At 39.0% G+C, this 22,525-nt stretch overlaps 1 long non-coding RNA gene across 3 annotated transcripts in view; it reads right to left on the bottom strand.

Moving 5' to 3' along the window:
- LOC117976851 (uncharacterized) overlaps positions 1-22,525 on the bottom strand; it is a 292,637-nt gene that overhangs the window by 198,346 nt on the left and 71,766 nt on the right. For all 3 annotated transcript variants that reach the window (XR_008621909.1, XR_004667661.3, XR_010110171.1), the window contains exon 3: positions 17,242-17,333. This is a non-coding gene — a long non-coding RNA (uncharacterized LOC117976851). The remainder of the gene's footprint in view (positions 1-17,241; positions 17,334-22,525) is intronic.

Here is a 22,525-nt window from a genome sequence, read left to right as displayed (position 1 = left end):
TAACAAACTGAATCAAGGAACGAGCTAGAATGAGATCAGAGGGAACTGTCAGATTGATTGATTGATTCTGAGACGGAGTTTCACTCTTTTCGCCCAGGCTGGAGTGCCTCGGCTCACTGCAACCTCCGCCTCCAGGGTTCAAGTGATTTTCCTACCTCAGCCTCCTGAGTAGCTGGAATTACAGGCACGTGCCACCATGCCCAGCTAATTTTTGTATTTTTAGTAGAGACAGGGTTTCACCATGTTGGTCAGGATGGTCTCAATCTCCTGACCTCGTGATCTGCCTGCCTTGGCCTCCCAAAGTGTCAGATTTTTTTATCCGATGCCCTTCTGATATCACTTTTCTGATACTCACATTTTTATCCCATCCCACTATATTTCTAATATCCACAGTTTTATCAGTCTCCAGTTCTTCCTCTGAGCATTCTGCAGCTTTCTAAAGCAGAAATTACAACTGCTTTAGAGACTCCTCAGTATTTATGCATTAATGCAAATAAATGCAAAGAGAAGAGACCAAATTCCTTAATTTTGAGCTTACTAATGTTTATTTCCTGGAATTTAAGGATCTTCAAGTATTTTTATTACAACTATTGTATCTCCACATTCAGTAGATTGCAACTTTATTTCATTCTCCAAAACCCACCTGGATCTGGGTCTCAGAAAGTATTTTCTCTCAAGGTAATTACTTCTGCTATGGACTACGAAAGTCAACTTTGCAACTTGAAAAGTTGAGAATTTCTTTCTCTTTGTATTTCTGTGGTACCACTATTCAGTTAGCAGTAAATAAGTGTGGTGGGAAATATTGATTTTTTTTTTTAATGGTGAAGAGTCGATAAGACTGTGCTTTCACATCATTGCATATCCTGCCTTAAAATATTCTTTGTTGAACAATCACAGTCTATGACACTAGAAGGCCATATATCACTAAAGAAGTTTAAAGTATCTCTTTAAATGTCAGACGAGCCACGTGATCCCCACTGCCTAACAGGAAGTCTCATTGTCCTCATGAGATCCTTCTCCCTGCCCATGGCACATACCCCCATGTACAATATGCCTGAAAAGCATAAGGTCTTACTTAATCCGATGAGAGCTCAGTCCTGTGTCCAAACAGGTACTCAATAAATTCACTGCTGCTGTTGCTTCTCTTTTCCACACTGTGTGTGCTGTGAGTGATCGTACAGCATCTCATGTATGACGCTTGTCTACTAATGCCAGGATGCCTTTTTGGTCCAGGTCCCAAGACAAGCCACAACAGAAGACTCAGATTCAACGTTGGGACAGCAGTTTATTTTATTTCATACTCTCATGCTCAGCTAATGGTCCAGCCACTGTGCTAAGGTGGCTGAAATGAGAGAACTTTCTAGCATCAGTTGTATTGGAACAACATCACACTTTGAACTCTTAGGTCCATCCCTTGAGTTTGAGTCCCAAACCCTGACTCATGCTTTTCTCTAGGAAATTGTGTTTCAAGATCTTTCATTCCCTTTCTTGTCACCGGACCTCAACTAGTGCTACCATAATACACATCCACAAATCTCCTAGCTGGTCTTGGGAAGAGCTGTGGTAACTGAACTCTCTAAAGAATATGATTTCCTAGTGTAAACTGATCCATTCCCACCCTCCTGCTACCAGCCACCACCACAGCTTCATACATTAGAGGTCTCCACAAAATGCACTCCAATAAAGTCATGAGAGGTGTTGGTTGCACCAAATCCCAGAAAAACGGCTGCTAGCCTGCCAGCTTTTGCGAAACCAAGAGGTGTGTCTAAGTAACAACCAAGGACAAACATCCCTCCTTTCCCCAATACATAATCACAGAGTGAAAGAAGTAAATGTTTGTACATGTTACAAGGTTTTAAAAAACTATGGGAAAGGCTTAGGAGCCTACTACATGCATATGTACAGTCATATAAATAGCCCAGACAGAATAATAATGTATTCCAACTGAGAAGCTAAGAATTCTGATTTCAGAGCAGAGGTTAGGAAAATAGCAGATAGGAGGCAGGACTAAATCACAGCTCTCACTTGGACATAAAGATCAATGTGTGGAGACTCACATCATGAACTTTTGCTCTGAGAACTGCTGTAGAAACATACCAGGAAAGCTGAGAAACTCCAGAGGCCCTTTGAAGAAAGCAGATTGCTCCTGCAGACCACAGGAGACGACCAAACACTGCAAGTGCCCAAAGTGTGAAAGTGTGAAAGGGGATTGCCCACCCCTGAACACACACCCTCACTGGGGAACCTGAAGGTCCAGATCACGGGAGAAGAATTTGACCTTGCCTGGAGCTGAGACAATTTTAGAGAGCCAGCTGCAATACAGGGGTAGAAGAAAAAGCAGGAAGAGCCTGGTGGGCTCTCTCAGTACCCAGGGAAACCATTTCTGACTTTGTCTCACAGAAGTCCTTGGGGAGGGCTGCCAGAAGAGCTGGGAAAAGACCACAGGGAGGAGGAAACTTCCAGCTGAACTTTGCAACAATCTCAACCAAATGGGAAGTTTCCTGAACAGAACTTGGAGGAGGGGGTGAATCCAGACACAGCACAGAAGTGAGGCGCAAAATCTGAAAGCCCTGCTTGCTTTCACAGACTGGAGGCTGGTAGCCTGGGCAAAATTCTCAGTCCTGCTCACCCGCTGCCTAGAAACAAATGGTGATATTAGGGCAGGGCACAGTGGGAGTGAGACCAGCCTTTTGGGCTGTGTGGGAGCTGAGTGAGGACTGTAACTACTGTCTTTACCCCACTTCCCTGGTGACCTGTATGACACAGCAGAAGCAGCCATAATTCCCCCAGGAAATAGAACTCTATTGGCCTGAGAACCACACCACCATCCCCTACAGCAGCTGTACTCCCACAGCACCTGCTCAAATATTCCTAACCCCACCCCCACCTGATGATCTTTCTCTACCAGCCCTGGTAGCCAAAGACAAAGGACATACTCTCTTGGGAGCTCTAGGGCCCCACCCACCACCTGATCATCTCTATACTACCACAGCTGATGCTCTCTTGAAAGTGCCACCTTCAGTAAGGAGGTCAACCAGCACAAAGCTAGTGCAATAAACAAAACTATAACTAAAGATGCTCACCAAGTCCATTTCACTCTCCTGCCGCCTCCACCAGAGCAGGTGCTGCCATCCATGGTTGAGAGACCTGAAGAAGGTTCACATCATAGGACTCTGTGCAGACACTCCCCGCAGTACCAGCCCAGAGTTTAGTTAGCTCCACTGGGCGGCTATATCCAGAAGAGAAAGAACGATCACTACAGTTTGACTCTCAGGAAGTCACATCTCTAAGAAAAGGGTGAAAGCATGACATCAAGGGAGCACCCCATGGGACAAAAGAATCTGAACAGCAGCCCTTGAAGCCCAGATCTTCCCTGTGACATAGTCTACCCAATGAGAAGGAGCCAGAAAAAAAAAACCTGGTAATATGATAAAATAAGGTTATTTAACACCCCCAAAAGATCACATTAGCTCACCAGCAATGGATCCAAACCAAGAAGAAATCCCTGAATTGCCAGGAAAAGAATTCAGAAGACCGATTATTAAGCTAATCAAGGAGGCACCAGAGAAAGGTGAAGTCCAACTTAACGAAATTTAAAATGATACAAGATATGAAGGGAAAAATTGCAGTGAAATAGATAGCATAAATAAAGAATCACAACTTCTGGAAATAAAGAACACACTTAGAGAAATGCAGAATGCACTGGAAAGTCTCAGCAATAGAATCGAACAAGCAGAAGAAAGAATTTCAGAGCTTAAAGACAAAGTTTTCAAATTAATCCAATCTGACAAAAACAAATACAAAAGAATTTAAAAAAATAAACAAAGTATCCCAGAACTTTGGGATTATGTTAAATGACCAAACCTAAGAATAATTAGTGTTCTCGAGGAAGAAGAGAAATCTAAAAGTTTAGAAAACATATTTGAGGGAATAATCAAGGAAAACTTTCCCAGCCTTGCTAGAGATCTAGACATCCAAATATAAGAAGCTCAAAGAACACCTGGGAAATTTATCACAAAAAGATCATCGCCCAGGCACATTGTCATCGGGTTATCTAAAGTTAATATGAAGGAAACAGTCTTAAGAGCTGTGAGGCAAAAGCACCAGGTAACCTATAAAGGAAAACCTATCATATTAACAGCAGATATCTCAGCAGAAACCCTACAAGCTGGAAGGGAGTAGGGCCCTATCTTCAGCCTCCTTAAACAAAACAATTATCAGCCAAGAATTTTGTAACCAGGAAAACTAAGCTTCATAAATGAAGGAAAAATAGTCTTTTTCAGATAAACAAGTGTTGAGAAAATTCACCACTATCAAAGCCAGCACTATGAGAACTGCTAAAAGGAGCTCTAAATCTTGATACAAATCCTTGAAATACATCAAAATAGAACCTCCTTAAAGCATAAATCTCACAGGACCTATGAAATAAAAATACAATAAATAAAAAGAAAACAAGGGCCAGGCACAGTGGCTCATGCCTGTAATCCTAGCACTTTGGAAGCCCAGGGCGGGTGGACTGCCTGAGCTCAGGAGTTCACAGTGAAACCCCATCTCTACTAAAATGCAAAAACTTAGCCAGGCGTGGCAGCGTGAGCCTGTAACCCCAGCTACTTGGGAGGCTAAGGCAGAAGAATTGCTAGAACCTGGGAGACAGAGGTTGCAGTGAGCAGAGATTGCACTACTGCACTCCAGCCTGGGCAACAGAGCAAGACTCTGTCTCTTAAAAAAGAAAAAAAAAAGAAAGAAAGAAAACAAGGTATTCAGGCAACAAATATCATGATGAATAGAATAGTACCTCACACTGCAATACTAACATTGAATGTAAGTGGCCTAAATGCTCCACTTTAAAGATACAGAATGGCAGCATGGATAAGAATTCACCAACCAAGTATCTGCTGTCTTCAAAGACTCACCTAACACATAAGGACTCACATAAACTTACGGTAAAGGGGTGGAAAAGAATATTCTATGCAAATGGACACCAAAAGCTAGCAGGAGTAGTTATTTTTATGTTAGAAAAAAAAAACTTTAAAGCAACAGCAGTTAAAAAAAGACAAAAAGGGACATTATATAATGATAAAAGGACTAGTCCAGCAGGAAAATATCACAATCCTCCATATATATGCACCTAACACTGGAGCACCCAAATTTATAAAATGAATACTACTAGGCCTAAGAAATGAGATAGACAGCAATGCAATAATAGTGGGGGACTTCAATACTCCACTGACAGCACTAGACAGGTCATCAAGACAGAAAGTCAACCAAAAAACAATGGACTTAAACTATACTCTGAAACCAATGGACTTAACAGATATTAACAGAACTTTCTACCCAACAACTGCAGAATATTCATTCTATTCATCACCACATGGAACATTGTCCAAGACAGACCATATGATACGCCACAAAACAAGTCTCAAGAAATTTAAGAAAACTGAAATTGTATCAAGTACTCTTTCAGACCACAGTGGAATAAAATTGGAAATCAACCCCAAAAGGAACCCTCAAAACCATGACAATACGTGGAAATTAAATAGCCTGCTCTTGAATCATCTCTCAGTCAGCAATGAAATCAAGATGGAAATTAAAATATTCTTTGAACTGAACAATACTAGTAATATAACCTATCAAAACCTCTAGGATACAGCAAAGGCGGTGCTAAGAGGAAAGTTCATAGCCTTAAATACTTACACCAAAAAGTCTGAAAAAGCACAAATAGACAATCTAAGGTCACACCTCAAGGAACCAGAGAAAAAGGAACAAACCAAACCCAAACCCAGCAGAAGAAAGGAAATAACCAAGATCAGAGTAGAACTAAATGAAATTGAAACAAAAAAAAATACAAATACAAAAGATAAAACTAAAAGCTGTTTCTTTGAAAAGATAAATAACATTGATAGACTATTAGCAAGATTACCAACCAAAAAAGAAAGATGACCCAAATAAGCTCAATTAGAAACAAAATGGGAGATATTAGGATCAGTACCACAGATATACAAAACATCATTCATGGCTACTATGAACACCTTTATGTGCATAAACTAGAAAACCTAGAAGATGATAAATTCCTGGAACTCTACAACCTTCCTAGATTAAACAAGGAAGAAATAGAAACTTTGAATGGACCAATAACAAGCAACAAGATTGAAATGGTAATTTAAAAATTGCCACCAAAAAAAGTCCAGAACCAGATAGATTCACAGCTGAATTCTATCAGACATTCAAAGAAGAATTGGTACCAATCCTATTGACACTATTCCACAAGATAAAGAGGAAATCTTCCCTAAATCCTTCTGGCTTCATAAAGCCAGTATCACCCTACTACCAAAACCAAGAGAGGACGTAACAAAAAAAGAAAACTACAAACCAATGTCCGTGATAAATATACATGCAAAAATCTTCAACAAAATACTAGCTAACCAAATCCAACAGCATATCAAAAATATAATCCATCATGATCAAGTGGGTTCCATACCAGGGATGCAGGGATGGTTCAATATACGCAAGTCAATAAATGTGATACATCACATAAACAGAATTAAAAACAATCATCTCAATAGCCACAGAAAAAGCATTTGACAAAATCCAGCATCCCTTTATGATTAAAACCATCAGCAAAACTAGCATAAAAGGGACATAGCTTAATGTAATAAAAGCTATTATGACAAACCCACAGCCAACATAATACTGAATGGGAAAAAGTTGAAAGCATTCCCCCTGAGAACTAGAACGAGACAAGGATGCTCACTCTCACCACTTCAATTCAACATAGTACTGGAAGTCCTAGCCAGAGCAATCAGACAAGAGAAAGAAATAAAGGGCATCTTAGTAAGTAAAGAGGAAGTCAAACTGTCACTGTTTGCTAATGATATGATTGTATACCTAGAAAACTCTAACGACTCCTCCAGAAAGTTTCTAGAACCGATAAATGAATTCAGCAAAGTTTCAGGATACAAAATCAATGAACACAAATCAGTAGCTCTGCTATACACTAACAGTGACCAGGCTGATAATCAAGAACTCAACCTCTTTTACGATAGCAGCAAAAAAATAAAATAAAAGACTTAGAAATATACCTAACCAAGGAGGTGAAAGACCTCTACAAGGAAAACCACAAAATGCTGCTGAAAGAAACCATAGACGACACAAACAAATGGAAACACACTTCATGCTCATGGATGGGTAGAATCAATATTGTGAAAATGACCATACTGCCAAAAACAATCTACAGATTCAATGCAATTCCCATCAAAATACCATCATTCTTCAGAGAACTAGAAAAAACAATCCTAAAGTTCATATAGAACCAAAAAAGAGCCTGTATAGCCAAGGCTAGACTAAGCAAAAAGAACAAATCTGGAGTCATTACATTACTCGACTTGAAACTATGCTGTAAGGCCTTAGTCACCAAAACAGCATGATACTGGTATAAAAACAGACATATAGACCAATGGAACAGAATAGAGAACCCAGAAATAAAGCCAAATACTTACAGTCAACTGATCTTTGACAAAGCAAACAAAAACATAAAGTGAAGAAAGGACACCCGATTCAACAAATGGTACTGGACTAATTGGCAAGCCACACATAGAACAATGAAACTGGATCCTCTTCTCTCATCTTATATAAAAATCTCAAGACGGATCAAAGACTTAAATCTGAGACCTGAAACCATAAGAATTCTAGAAGGTAATATTGGAGACACCCTCCTAGATATTGGCTTAGGCAAAGACTTCATGACCAGGAACCCAAAAGCAAATGCAACAATAACCAAGATAAATAGATGGGACATAATTAAACTAAAAAGCTTCTGCACAGCAAAAGAAATAATCAGCAAAGTAAATAGACAACCCACAGAGTGGGAAAAAAATCTTCACAATCTATACATTTAAAAACGGACTAATATCTAGCATCTACAAGGAACTCAAGCAAATTGGTGAGAAAAAAACACATAATCCCATCAAAAAGTGGGCTAAGGACATCAATAAACAATTCTCAAAAGAAGATACACAAATGGCAAAAACATATGAAAAATGCTCAACATCACTAATGATCAGGGAAATGCAAATTGAAACTACAATGAGATACCACCTTACTCCTGCGAGAATGGCCATAATCAAAACATCAAAAAATAACAGATGTTGACAGGGATGTGGTGAAAAGGGAACACTTCTACACTGCTGGTGGGAATGTAAACTAGTACAACCACTATGGAAAACAGTGTGGAGATTCCTTAAAGAACTAAAAGTAGAACTACCATTTGATCCAGCAATCCCACTGCTGGGTTTCTACCCAGAGGAAAAGAAATCATTATATGAAAAAGATACTTGTACACACATGTTTATAGCAGCTCAATTTGTAACTGGAAAAATATGCAACCAGCCCAAGTGCCCATCAATCAATGGGTGGATAAATTGTGAGATAGATAGATATATCACACACACACATATACACACACACCATGAAATACTACTCAGTCATAAAAAAGAATAAAATAATGGCATTCACAGAGACCTGGATGGAATTGGAAACCATTATTCTGAGTGAAGTAACTCAGGAATGGAAAACCAAACATTCTATTTTCTCACTCATAAGTGGGAGCTAAACTATGAGGATGCAAAGGCATAAGAATGATACAATAGACTTTGAGGACTTGGGGGGAAAGGGTGGGGGGGGTGAGGTATAAAAGACTGAAAATTGGGTACAGTGTGTACTGTCTGGTGATGGATGAACCAAAATCTCAGAAATTGCGACTAAAGAACTTATTCATGTTAACCAAACACCACCTGTTCCCCAAAAATGTATGGAAATAAAAAAATTAAATTTTAATTTTTAAAAAAGAATCCTAATTTATTTTGCTACCTAGAAACCCTCTGCTTCCAAAATGAGTCCTAGCCCCACACCCTGGAGCCCCAGAACATCTATTTTGTTCACCCACAACTATTTGTTATTTCTTTTAGTTTACAAATAACAATTTATAAACATGCATGGCAACCCCCTGCTCTTCTTTACAAAAATTGAAATGTGTGAAACTATTAGCTTGTCTGAAACATAAGCCAGAACCACAAAGAAAGCATTTTTCTAGAGTTTCCAACCAGAGGGATTTTGTATTGAGGACAAGGAGCATACTAAACACTTACTTGATGTGGCAATGAAATATCTCAGGCTATTTGAAATTAGGAAGGGGCTTTTGCTACACTTCAACCCTCTTGATACTTTTTATCTCTCTCTGTCTTATACCTAACCCAAAGAAGAACCAGCTCAAGCTCGGGTGTGGTGGCTCAAACTTGTAATCCCAGCACTTTGAGAGGCCAAGGCAGGCAGATCACTTAAGGTAAGGAATTTGATACCAGCCTGGCCAGCATGGTGAAACCCCATCTCTAGTAAAAATACAAAAAAATTAGCTGGACGTGGTGACACATGCCTGTAATCCCAGCTACTCAGGAGGCTGAGGCAAGAAAATTGCTTGAACCCGGAAGGCAGAGGTTATACTGAGCGGAGATCACACCACTATACTCCAACCTGGGCAACAGATTGAGTTAGACTCTGTCTCAAAAAAAAAAAAAAAAAAAAAAGAACCTGTTCAGCAAACCTCCAATTATTTCATAGGAGTGCATGAAAGCTTGATTTGACATCCTAAAGGAAAGCTTCAGGACAACGGAAATGTTGTCAGACAACAAGAGAAAAATTCTTGAAGCCTATACTTCTAGGAAAAGAATAAGTTGTTTGAAGAAACCATGTAATTGGTGGGGCACAGTGGCTCATGCCTGAAATCCCAGCACTTTGGGAGGCCAAGTTGGGTGGATGATTTGAGGTCAGGAGTTCGAGACCAGCTTGGCCAACATGGTGAAACCCCGTCTGTACTAAAAATACAACAATTAGCCAGGCGTGGTGGCATGCACCTGTAATCCCAGCTACTCGGGAGGCTGAGGCAGCAGAATCACTTGAACCTGGGGGGCGGAGGTTACAGTGAGCCAAGATCACGCCAGTGCACTCCAGCCTGGGTGAAAAGAGTGAGACTCCGTCTCAAAAGAGAAAGAGAGAAAGAAGGAAAGAAAGAAAGAAAGGAAGGAAAGAAAGGAAAGAAAAGAAAGAAAGAAAGAAACCATGTATTGTTTACATGTTGAACACTGTATTAATCCATTTAAGTTACTATAACAAAAAACTATAGACTGGGTTGCATGTCAACTACAAGGTTTTATTTCTCATGGTTCTGAAGGCTGGGAAGTACAAGATCAAGATGATGGCAGATTTAGCGTCTGGTGAAGGCCCATTTCCTGCTTCACAGATGACAGCTTCTTACTGTGTCCTCACATGATGGAAGGGGACAAGGCAGCTTTCTGGGGTCTCTTTTATAAGAGCACTAATCCTAGTGATGACAGCCCTGTCCTCATGACCTAATCTCCTCCCAAAGGCTTCACCTTCTAATATTATGACATTGATGAGGAGGTTTCAGTGCATGCATTTGGGGACGGACATAGACATTCAAGCCACAGCAACCACCTTCGACAATACTATTTCACCTCACCTTCCACATGATAAATATCTATATAAATGTACTCCCTGGATTCCAATTATTAGTCATTTTGTATATCAGGGACATATCAGTTGTGAAGAAATAGCTTGTACAGTCACCTTTTGACTCCTATTATGCATAATGCCATTTGCTACAAACAGAACTTTTGTTAAAAAATGAAAATTTTGTACAGAGCATATAACTGAAAGAGAAAAACAGTAGACGAAAATAGCTTCCAAACCCTATACCCTTGGAGAAAAATATCATTGAGCATCTCAGAATTTCCATAGCATTCGTCCCACAAGAACTATTCAACAAGTAGGAACCTCGCATCTCCTCTGCACCACCACATAAACCCTTCGTTCTTGGCCTACATTTCACTGAAAGTGTTACCTATAGTTATCTTGCCACAAGCTGGGAAAGAAAGAGGTGTACTCAGAATTCATGTCACTATTTCAATCACCTAAGTGTGATTTTTATGTTTCAAATATTAAACATCCTAAATTGTCAAAAAAGTGGGGAGACAATGGATTATACTTTTTAAACATGCAAACCCAACCACTCAATTATACTTACGCTTCAACTGCAACTTAGAACACTGAAATAGTCCTTCATTTATCAAGCACTTGCAAAAGGGTTTGTTTCTTTGTTTTGTTTTTTTTTTTTGTTTTTTTTTTTTTTTGCTTTGCTGTATTTTTGTTTTTGGGGGGACATGTACACACAGGAAGCTTTCTGGCTCCTTTATTTTCTCATGGAACTGTAGGGGTTTTTGTTTTTTGTTTTGTTTTTTTCAGAACACCCCATGCCTGCTTTTATAGAAGTCACATAAACAACACTTAGTCTCATTGGAAAATGATGGAAACTTTGTCAGCAGAACTTCATGAAAAAGAAATCTCTTGTTTAGAAAATAAGTCATGATTTAAAAGGACCAGCAGCATCTGTGAAGAAACCCTGTCAGTCAGAATCCTACACACATGCAAAGGTTTGCCCGCCTCAGCCCTGTAGGACTGATTCACTCAGACCACACTGCTAGCCCTGTCACCAAGCTTTCGTTCTTGTCTCCCTTTCTCTATGCCATTTTACCTCCACAAAGTTCAAATTCTTTGTCTATATAATCCTGAGTTAAAATAAAGTTTCAGCAGAAGAAGTAATATGACCAAATTAAGTATAACAAGGGAGTTTTTAAAAAATAAATAAGCTATAAGATCCACTAAAGAATTTACTATGACAGGGAAAAAAATATGTATTTTGTACTAAGTTATACACACTCTTTCAGGGGTACACTAAAACCCATATAACGCCATTGACTAGATAAGCCATTATAAGCTTATAAGCAAGTTCCAAGATGTCAAGAAAGGTGATTAGAAAGTATAGGGAAGCATAATCAGTAATCATCATGATAGAACTTAATTTTCAGGTATATTGTTGAGCCATGATTCTTGTTTCAGAAAGTAGAAAGCAGACCACTTTCCCTGTCCCATTGGTAATGTGAAGACAACAGTTCTGACTAGAAATGAAGAGGATTGACGAGGTATTTTTGACACCTGTGCTCAGTCCATTCCTCCTCCTTCCTCCAGACTTTTTGCTCTGTTCATAGGCAGCGCGGAGATAATAGAAGATCTGCATGGTTGAGTGGGACTTCCTGGTTATGTTGCTTAAGATATCTGAGCGCAGGGAGGAGTAAGCCCTGCAAAAAGTCTAGGAAATCTTCAGTGTTTCTAGTTTTCTGCTGCTCTAATTAAACATTTGAGATAAATTAACTGACACACAGAATAAAATCAGATACCTTCTCTCTTGTAATTGGTAGAGATTACATGTCTGAGAACTCCGTATCTAGCCCAAAGCCCAACATATGCAAAGGCAAAAATGACGAACGATTTAGTAAACGAGAATGCAGAAGCTGGGTAACCAGTTACCTAGAGAAAAGCATTCACCTGAGCAAAGGTTAATGTCCAGGGAGTTTTGCTTGTGGTCATATAAAGAAAGCATTATAGTTATTGAGGACTATGTACTAAGGCTTTGTGACAGGCTCTGTTATTGTCTAGTGAAGAGGATTCTGCCATTTAGAATAGGAAGGCGTACAATGTTAACTATTTTACGAATTTATTTTTTTTAGTGTGTTTTTTTTTTATTCTGCCAATTGGAAAGCCATTTTCTATATTGTAACAACCTCAAAAACAAACACATCATACTATTCCTTTTACATTAAGAAATCTGCAGTTATATTTCAGAATATGAATTAGATTGCTAGAAACACATTCTCTCGAAACACACACGGATATTTAAAGAATTATAATATTTTAGCCATTTAAAATTATTTTCATTTTCATGAAGTAAACTCAAAAGCTTTCCCTATCAATATGAAGAAAATGTAAGAGGCCGGGCGTAGTGGCTCACGCCTGTCATCCCAGCACTTTGGGAGACCGAGGCGGGCAGATCACGAGGTCAGGAGATCGAGACCATCCTGGCTAACACGGTGAAACCCCGTCTCTACTAAAAAAAAAAAAAAAAAAAAAAAAAAAACTAGCTGGGCGTGGTGGCGGGTGCCTGTAGTCCCAGCTACTCTGGAGGCTGAGGCAGGAGAATGGCGTGAACCTGGGAGGCGGAGCCTGCAGTGAGCGGAGATCGCGCCACTGCACTCCAGCCTGGGCGACAGGGCAAAACTCCGTCTCAAAAAAAAAAAAAAGAAAGAAAGAAAGAAAGAAAGAAAACGTAAGAGTATCTAGCTTCTGCGTCTCTGCTATTTATGTAGTCATCTATATGATTCCAGCGTACAATTTGTATGATTAGATTATTAGGGTCCTTTCAGTCTATGATGCACAGGAGAAAAGAATGAGGTTCCCTGAAGAGGAGCTGTTTACAAGGTGGCTGTTATGGACTGAAATATGTCCCTCACAAAATTCCTGTGTTGAAATCCTAACCCCTAATGTGACTATAGTTGGAGATAGAGCGTTTAGGAAGGTAATTATGGTGAAATGAGGTCATAAGGGTGGAACCATAATCTGATAGGACTGGTGTCCTTTTAGTAAGAGGAAAGAACACCAAAGTTCTCCCTGTCTCTCCTCGAGGGCACAGAGGAAAGGCCACGTGAGAACATAGCAAGTGGGCAGCCCTCTGCACGCCAGGAAGAAAGAACTCACCAGAAACCAGCCCTGCTAACACCTCAATCTTGAACTTCTACCTCCAAATCTGGAGAAAATAAATGGGTCGTTTAAGCCACTCAGTGTGTGGTATTTTGTTACAACAGCCAGTGCTGAAGAATACATCTCGCAATGCGTGGCTTCGAGCTGAGAAAGAATGAAACTGTTTTTATTACACATTCCTGTAAAGAGGACTGTGATGCATCATGTGGTATAAGGAATGGGATCTTAGAGGCATTGTTTCCATTTACAGCAGAAACACCTTAAATATAACATAGGAACAAGACATAATCTCTTACTCTAAACTTGGCTATTCTGTTCATGTAAAGAAGGAAATAGAATAAAAGCGGGCTACAGTATCTAGTTTGTTTTGACTTCACTATTTCTTAATAAAGCAGAAAGTTGCACAACTAAGGTGAAAATTCACAAGTGTACAAAGCCAGAGCCAGAAAATAAGTCAGATATGAAATCCATTAGAGGAAGAGACAAAAATATTGAAAGATTTCAGAGTGTCTCACTTAACCTAAATCTAAATTTCCTCCTATCAAGTATTTTATATTATTTACTTGTTCTGAGATAAGTGAGGAAATTGTTCATGGGTTTAAAAAGACATGTTTGATGTTTCTGTTGTTTTTATCATTAAAAGCACAAGAAATAGCAGGAACTGGAATTCAGCACCTCACAAATTTAGGCATTGATGATTACACTGACACTAAGAAAAACTCATCATCCCAAAGTAGGTGACAACACTCTTTCTCTCCCTAGGGAATAATCCCTTGTTCAGACATACTATGACTGCAAACTATATGCAATGCAGCTGTCCTTTTTGCCTAGGTACCAGATTTTGTTGGGTACACATAGTAATTTGTATGTTTATAGTTATATTTCAGTCTTATTTAGTGTCCAAACAATTGGGTGGTTTCACAAAAATTTAGATTTCTTCCTTCTCTTTAAAAACCAAACACCTGGCAAGTATGGTTAGAGCTGAGCAGCAACTGTTCCTCTATTTGGGAACCTCAGCTCCCCATAAACTCAACCAAGGCAACTTCACTCATATTTGTTACCTTCCTGTCTCTTCCAGACATTTTCGTGTATAACCTCTGCTTTAATATTGGGAAGTTTTCCACCATGGCACACATTTACCTATGCAACAAACCTGCACATCTACCTCAGAACTTAAAAGTACACGCACACACACACGTGGAGGTTTTGCTTTTTTTAAAAACCAGTGTCTGTGTCCTGTTCTTCCCTCCCCATCAATACTTCTATTCTGATAAAGCAATCTAACTGTAAACTGCAACACTGGGATGACAACTGGAGAAAGGAAGGGAGGAAGAAGAACTAACAATCATAAATTTGATCTTGGAAAGCACAACCCCTGCAAGAAAACTCAACCAGAGAATGAAAGACAGGAAGATGCGCAGTATGCACATTTTTATTCTAAAATTTTAAATACTCGGTATATGTTATATATACTTCATATATATGTTCAGTGTCAGAGAACAGGAGATGGGGTTAGAAGAACATACTGTCTTATTTATCAAAGTCATATCAGATTTAACTTCTTCTAGATTCTGGGATCTGGGCTAGGAAATATACATCTCAACCTACCACCCAGCTCTAGATTGAACGGTATTCAGTGGTACCCAAGATGATATTGAATGAAGCCAAAGCCCCAAAGGCCAAGTCTGTATAGGTCATCCATCTCTTATAATGTGAGAATAAGTAAATGAAAAGGTAAAAATGGAGAAATACTAGTGGGGCTCACAGAAAAAAAAATGCAGAAATGTAGAAAAGGGGTATTATCTCAAAGATTCTGAACACAGATGTAAAACTAACTTAGCACAAAAAGAGAAGAAACATCTATAAGTGATTGGCCTTTTTTTTTTTTTTTTTTTTTTTTTTTTTTTTGAGATAGAGTCTCGCTCTGTCGCCCAGGCTGGAGTGCAGTGGCCCAATCTCGGCTCACTGCAAGCTCCACCTCCCAGGTTCACACCATTCTCCTCCCTCAGCCTCCTGAGAGGCTGGGATTACAGGTGCCCGCCAAGTGGTTGGTATTTTTTAAAAGACTCAAGATCAGATACATTTACATTGGTGTGCAACCATCAACACCATCCATCTCTAGAACTTTTTTCATCTTTCTCAACTGAAACTCTGTACTCATAAAACAATAACTCCCTATTCCCTCATCCCCAACCCTTGGCAGCCATTCTGTCTCCTTGAATTTCACTACTCTAGGTAATACGGGAGCGGGGCAGGAAGTGCTGGGTAGAGAAGGCAAATCTGAAAGAGCTTGGTAACACACGCCCATTTGGGCTTCAGGAGTCACAGACACCCATCGCTAGATGCTGCCATGGGGCCTAAGCCCAAACACCCTCACCTGGGCCTCTGTACCTTCCTGTCTGGATGCTCCTGGTAGGGGTTTGAGCTGCGGGATGACCATGCAGGCAAGCCACACCCTGTCACACGTCCTGCGAGGGGAATCAGGGAACTCTCCCATTTCATAGGTACTTCATACAAGTAGAATCATATCGTATTTTTTCTTTTGTGACTGGCTTATTTTACTTAGTATTGAGTAAAATGGTAAACTTTGTTATGTTTATTTTAACACAATTAAAAAATGCTCAGGAAATCACCTTCTTTATGAAATAGGAGTAAAACGTCATGAGGGGAAAATTAAGCAATAGGCTATAATTAAATAAAAGCCAACAGGATATTAGGTAGGTAGAATAAGAAAGAATTGCAAATAGATTCTAAAATAGAAAAGGTCATTATATTTCCCACAGGTATTTGGCAATGATTTCTTGTACATAATACCAAAGGTACAGACAACAAAAGAGAAAAACAGACAAATTGGAGTTCCTGAAAGTTTAAAATTTTGTGACTCAAAAGACACTATCAACAGAGTAAAAAAGCAACCCCCCAGAATGGGAGAGAATATTTGGAAATCATATATCTAATAGGGGATTAATATTTACTATAGAGAATTTTTATAACTCGACCAAAAGCAACCTGATTGAAAAATGGGAAAAGGACTTAAAAAGACATTTCTCCAAAGATATACAAATGGCCAATAAGCATGTGAAAAGATTCTCAACATCACTAATCATTGGGAAAATGCAAATCAAAACTACAATTAGATAAAGCCTCACACCCATTAAAATGGCTATGATCAAAACAAAAAACAAACAAACAAAAACAACCCAGAAAATAACAGGTTTTGATGAAAATATAGAGTAATTGGAACCCTTGTGCACTGCTGCTAGGATTATAAAACAATATAGTCACTGTAGAAAACACTATGGTAGTTCCTCAAAATTTAAAAAAAGGATTACCATATAACCTAGCAACCCTCTATACATGAAAGAACAGAAAGCAGGATCTCAAAGTGATATCTGTACCCCAATACTCACAACATTATTCACAATAGTCCAAATATGTAACCTACTCAAGTGTCCATCAATAGATGAATGGATAAGCAAATTGGGGAATATACATGTGTTTCAGTCTGTTCTCATGCTGCTAATAAAGACATACCCAAAACTGGGTAATTTATACAGGAAAGAGGTTTAATTGACTCACAGTTCAGCATGGGTAGGGAGGCCTCAGGAAACTTTCAATCATGGTGAAAGAGGAAGCAAACACATCCTTCACATGGCAGCAGCAAGAAGTGCCTAGCAAAAGGGAGACAAGCCTGTTATAAAAGCACCAGATCTCATGAGAACTCACTCACTATCACGAGAACAGCAGCATGGGGCTAACCGCCCCCGGGATTCAATTACCTACCACCAGGTGCCTACCCCAATACATGGGGATTATGGGAACTACAATTCAAGATGAGATTTGGGTGGGGACACAGGCAAACCATATTACCATGCAATGGAATATTACGCAGCCCTAAAAAGAACAAAAATTCTGTCATGTGCTGCAATATAGATGAACCTTGAGGACATTACCCTAAGTGAAATAGTCCAATCACAAGACAAATACTGTATAATTCCACTTAAATGAGCTACTTAGAGTCATCAAAATCATACAGTCAGAAAGTGGAATGGTGGATGCCAGGGGCTTGAGGAAGTGAGGAGTTATTGCTGAATGGGTATAGAGTTTGTTTTACAAAATGAAAAAGAATTCTGGAGATATGGGGATGGTGGTGATGGTTATACAACAATTTAAATCTACTTAATGCCACTGGACTATACACTTTAAAAAATTGTTGTGCTAAGTTTTATGTTATGAATATTTTACCACAATTAAAAATTTAGGAAAAAAGTTGATACTGGAAATAGTATACAGCTAAGCTGATGCTATAGAAAAAAAATGGATCTAGAATGCAGATGACAAACACAAAATAATCCCATGACGTGTGGAAAGCGTTGTTCCTGGCACCTAGCAAGGGCTCAAGAAAAGGCAGCCATGTTATACTTGGGGAAAGGAGGCATAAGACCTCTGTGATGAAGAAATAAGTTAATAGACAGGGAGAAGATGGGAAGGTCCTATGACCCAGAGCCTTCTAAGAACTAGAATATTCAAAAAGGGTCACCACACTCCAGGCCAAGACAATTCAAACAAAACAAATGAACCACAATAATTTTAATGGCAAGGATAGTTTAAAAATCCACAGCATAGGCAAAAAATAAACAAGAGGTTACCTAAAGAGAAAAAAAAATGTTTTCCTATTTGTATCTTTTCTTCTATACTAAATACTATCAGACTATTGTCTTATGGACAACATGCACTGTATTTAATGATCATTCCTTTCACAAAATCGTGAAAAATCAACTCCAACCAAGAAAGAATCAAAACTGAGAACTCAAGAACAGAAAAATTAAAGTTAGGAATAAAATAAAAAATTTAAAAGGAATGCATGAGATGAGGGGGTTTTGATAAAACACCCACAATGGTTAATTTTATGTGTCATTTAACTGAGCTAAGGGGTACCCAGATAGCTGGTAAAACATGATTTCCAGGTGTATATGTGAGGGAGTTTCTGGACAAGATTAGCATTAGAATCAGCGGACTGAGTAAAAAAGATCCATCCCTGCCAGTATGGGTGGGCAGCACCCAAACCAGTGTGGGCCTCAATAGAACAATGAGGCAGAGGAAGGGTGGATTCTCTTTTTCCCTGAGCTGCGACATCCATCTTCTTCTGCCCTCAGACACTGGAGTTTCTGGTTCTCAGACCTTGGGACTAGGACTGAATTATTCTACTCATTTTCCTAGTTCTCCAGCTTGCAAACAGCAGATCATGGGACTTCTCAGCCCCCATAATCACATGAACCAATTCCCATAATCTCCTCTTTCTCTATCTACCTACCTACCTACCTATCACTCCATCCATCCATCTGTATCTATCTATATCATCTATATCTACATCTGTATATCTGTATCCTCTTGGTTCTGTTTCTCTGGAGAACCCTGACTAATACAACACCTAATCACAAAAGTCCTGTTGGGCATCACCACCTAAAACTACCAAAACTGACTGAATTAACAACATTAAGGAACCTAAAAATATAGACAGGTTGATGCCCTCTTCCATAATGGCTCCTCTGTCAAGATTTAAAGCAAAATAACTCACCATGATTGCTGTTTCTTATTATTATCTTGTTATTGAATTTCCTCTAGAAATGCCTATTCCCCACAGACGTTTACCACAAGATTCAAACTCAAATCAGTGAGTAGGTCTAGTGGTGGAAGTAGAGAATGAAACACAGGAGTTTATCAGATTATTCTCTCCATCCATGTGTGGGTTTGAAATTTTGCATAATAAAAAGTTTCTAAAAAAAGAAAAAAATATACATGCAGACACATAAAGAAAAAAAAAAAGAATACGTAGCAAAGTGAAGGTAGCCAATTTGTCCTTCCAGGCAAGAAATGCAAGTGAATTGTGTGAGGTCTTTTTCCTAAATTATAAGTGTTATAATTACTTAGTAAAGAAAATAAAATTTTAAAACTACGTTTAAAAAATAATTATACTTAAGGAAAAATACTGTAAGGAAACTTAAAACACAACTTTTAAAATAAGATTTTATTGAATAATGGAATTATTAATATTTCTCTATTTGTACTTTCCAAATTCCCTTTAAGAATTATAAAATTTAAAATGAATAAATTAACATCTGAGCTTGCTTTTTCTTGCACTGCTCTCTTGGATATATTGGAGAAAAATGAGTTTTCAGTGAAAATGATATTGTATTTTGTTATTTATTCATAGCCTGTCTTATTAAAAATAAATATATTCTCTTTTAAAGTCAGTACTTAAATAAACTGGGTATGAAAATATATTATCAAGCTAACTTTTTTAAATCCAAAAATTTTACAAAAGCAACTAAGAGTCACAAAATGACAATAGCATAAATTGATAATGTTGATTTTTATGGATCAAAATTTAAAGTACCATAAGCCACAGGTTTACTTTCTGTGTTCCTCCTTTATTATTTTGATGCCAGTTTATTATTGAACCTGTAGTCACCTTGCTCTTTAAAAGCTCTCACCAAAAAAAAAAAAAAACCAACTCATCTATTTTATAATGAAAAGCACTCAATCTTTAGTCAAACCACCAGAATCAAAACCTCTATTTTTTACAAAGCATACTATCATTTTAGCATTTTACTTGATAAAGTATCTGCTTTATGATTTGCCTCAGACTTCAAGCTATTTTCTTGTTACACACTTTTTAATCTCATCACTGCTTCTCCTTGTAATTATTTCTTGTGCTGCTGTAATTTTCCATTGGTCTTTTTTAATTCCACTCTGTGTCTGAGCTGATAGCACACCTGACCTTTCAGGCATCCATTCATTTTGCAGTAAACTCTGGCACCTGCATTTCTCCTGCCTTCCTTTTCCAGGATGTTTTTATCCTTACTTCTTGCATCCCTCTACATTTTGCTCCAAAATAATTTATCATCCCTGTTGTCCTCAGGAATAACTTTTGTTCCAATTGCGAAGCTAAATTAATTGGACTCTTTCACTGTCTCTTTGGAAAATTGTCTCTCAGTTGAACATTTCTAATTATGGCCTAAATAGCTCCTACAAATTAAGGTCAGAACTACTCCATTTCAAGAATGTTCAGACTATTGTTAACACAAAGAAAATCTTTTTTATGTATAAACAAACCTTTGGCTAAGTTTTCACCTATAATGTAAAGAGTTTTCCATGAGTGTTTAAATTTTTTTTTTTTTAAGACAGGGTCTCACTTTGTTGCCCAGACTGGAGTATAGTGGCATGATCTTGGCTCCCTGCACCCTCTATCTCCTGGGCTCAGGCAATCCTCCCACCTCAGCCTCATGAGTAGCTAGGACCACAGGTGTGTGCCTCCATGCCTGGCTAATTTTTTGCATTTTTAGTAGAGACCAAGGTTTGTCGTGTTGCCCAGGCTGGTCTTGAACTCCTGGGCTCAAGCGATCTGCCCACCTTGGCCTCCCAAAGTATACATAGGGGTAAGCCACTGTGCTGGTCTATCTTTAAATATCTTGACTATCAGCACTGCTATCCTCAAAACAATGGGAGACTGAATATAGAAACAGACAATGACCACACCACATATAAATACAGAACTCTGACCCACAATCTGCAGCAGCCAGCCCAGAAAGTCAGATTTGCAGAAAGTCAAACTGTTTACAAGTCAGATTTGCAGAAAGTCAAACTGCTATCTCTAGCAACCAGTCCAGGAAGCCAAACAAAAGCCTCTGTAACAGTTGCACAGGGCCAGGCCTTGATTAATAACTAACAGCTTCCCTAATTTTTTTTTTTTTTTGAGATGGAATCTCACTCTGTTGACCAGGCTGGAGTGCAGTGGCGCCATCTCGGCTCACTGCAAGCTCCGCCTCCCGGGTTCACACCACTCTCCTACCTCAGTCTCCCAAGTAGCTGGGACTACAGGCGCCTGCCACCATGGCCAGCTAATTTTTTGTATTTTCGGTAGAGACTTGGTTTCACCGTGTTAGCCAGGATGGTCTCGATCTCCTGATCTTGTGATCCGCCCACCTCAGCCTCCCAAAGTGCTGGGATTACAGGCGTGAGCCACCGTGCCCGGCCACAGTTTCCCTAATTTTTGGCCCCACATCCAACTTAGAAACAATCAGAGAAAGCCAAATATGCACCCCTAACCCATCACATAGGATACCCCCTCCTCCAGCTTCCTGGTGCCAACAGCCTCCAATCAGGGCATTCCTGGAGCCTTCCCTTGCACACTACAAAGCTTTCCCCTCACCTGCCTGCCTTCGACTCTCTGTCAAATACAAGTGATGGTGGCTGACTCCCTCGCTGGAGCAAGCACTGCATAAATAATCCCCGCTTGCTCTCATTTAGGTGGTCTTCATGTACAACAACACTTAGCTTGCAAAAACTCTAATAGAGCTTAACTTTTAGATATGCTATGAGGGCTAAAATGTCCATTTTCTTTTCTAGTTTATTATTACTGGAGATGTAAGGCTTAAACTTCTAAATGTGTACTACATCTTTTCCATTAAAATCACACTTACTGTACTGGCTTTGTACGTAACATAATTATTTGCCTTTTTCTCTGAGGACTTCTGTATTGATAAACTCATTTATTGAGCGCTTGCTCTGTGTTAGACATTGAGGAGTACATAGGTCAAAAGACACGGTATTAAGTAGGTGTTCACAGTCTAGTGCAGAGGGGACACTGCCATCACTTTGTAATCCATCATTTATTTCACTGAGTATCAGACCATCGCCTATTGCTCTTACATGTCAAATTTAGTGCAAGGTGGTAGATGAATTTTATATCTAACAGGGAAAGAATGGGTTTTCTCCTCAGGTTTCTACCAGCTCCCACCTAGAGAAGTGGTTCAGGAAGATGAAAGTAGTATAGCCTTCCTGACAGCTTAGAACCCCACTG

This window comes from Pan paniscus, chromosome 17 (genome assembly GCF_029289425.2).
Source record: "Pan paniscus chromosome 17, NHGRI_mPanPan1-v2.0_pri, whole genome shotgun sequence".
Taxonomy (NCBI): domain Eukaryota; kingdom Metazoa; phylum Chordata; class Mammalia; order Primates; family Hominidae; genus Pan; species Pan paniscus.
Note: the sequence above shows the minus strand (reverse complement) of the source record. Positions and strands in the feature narration are given on the sequence as shown.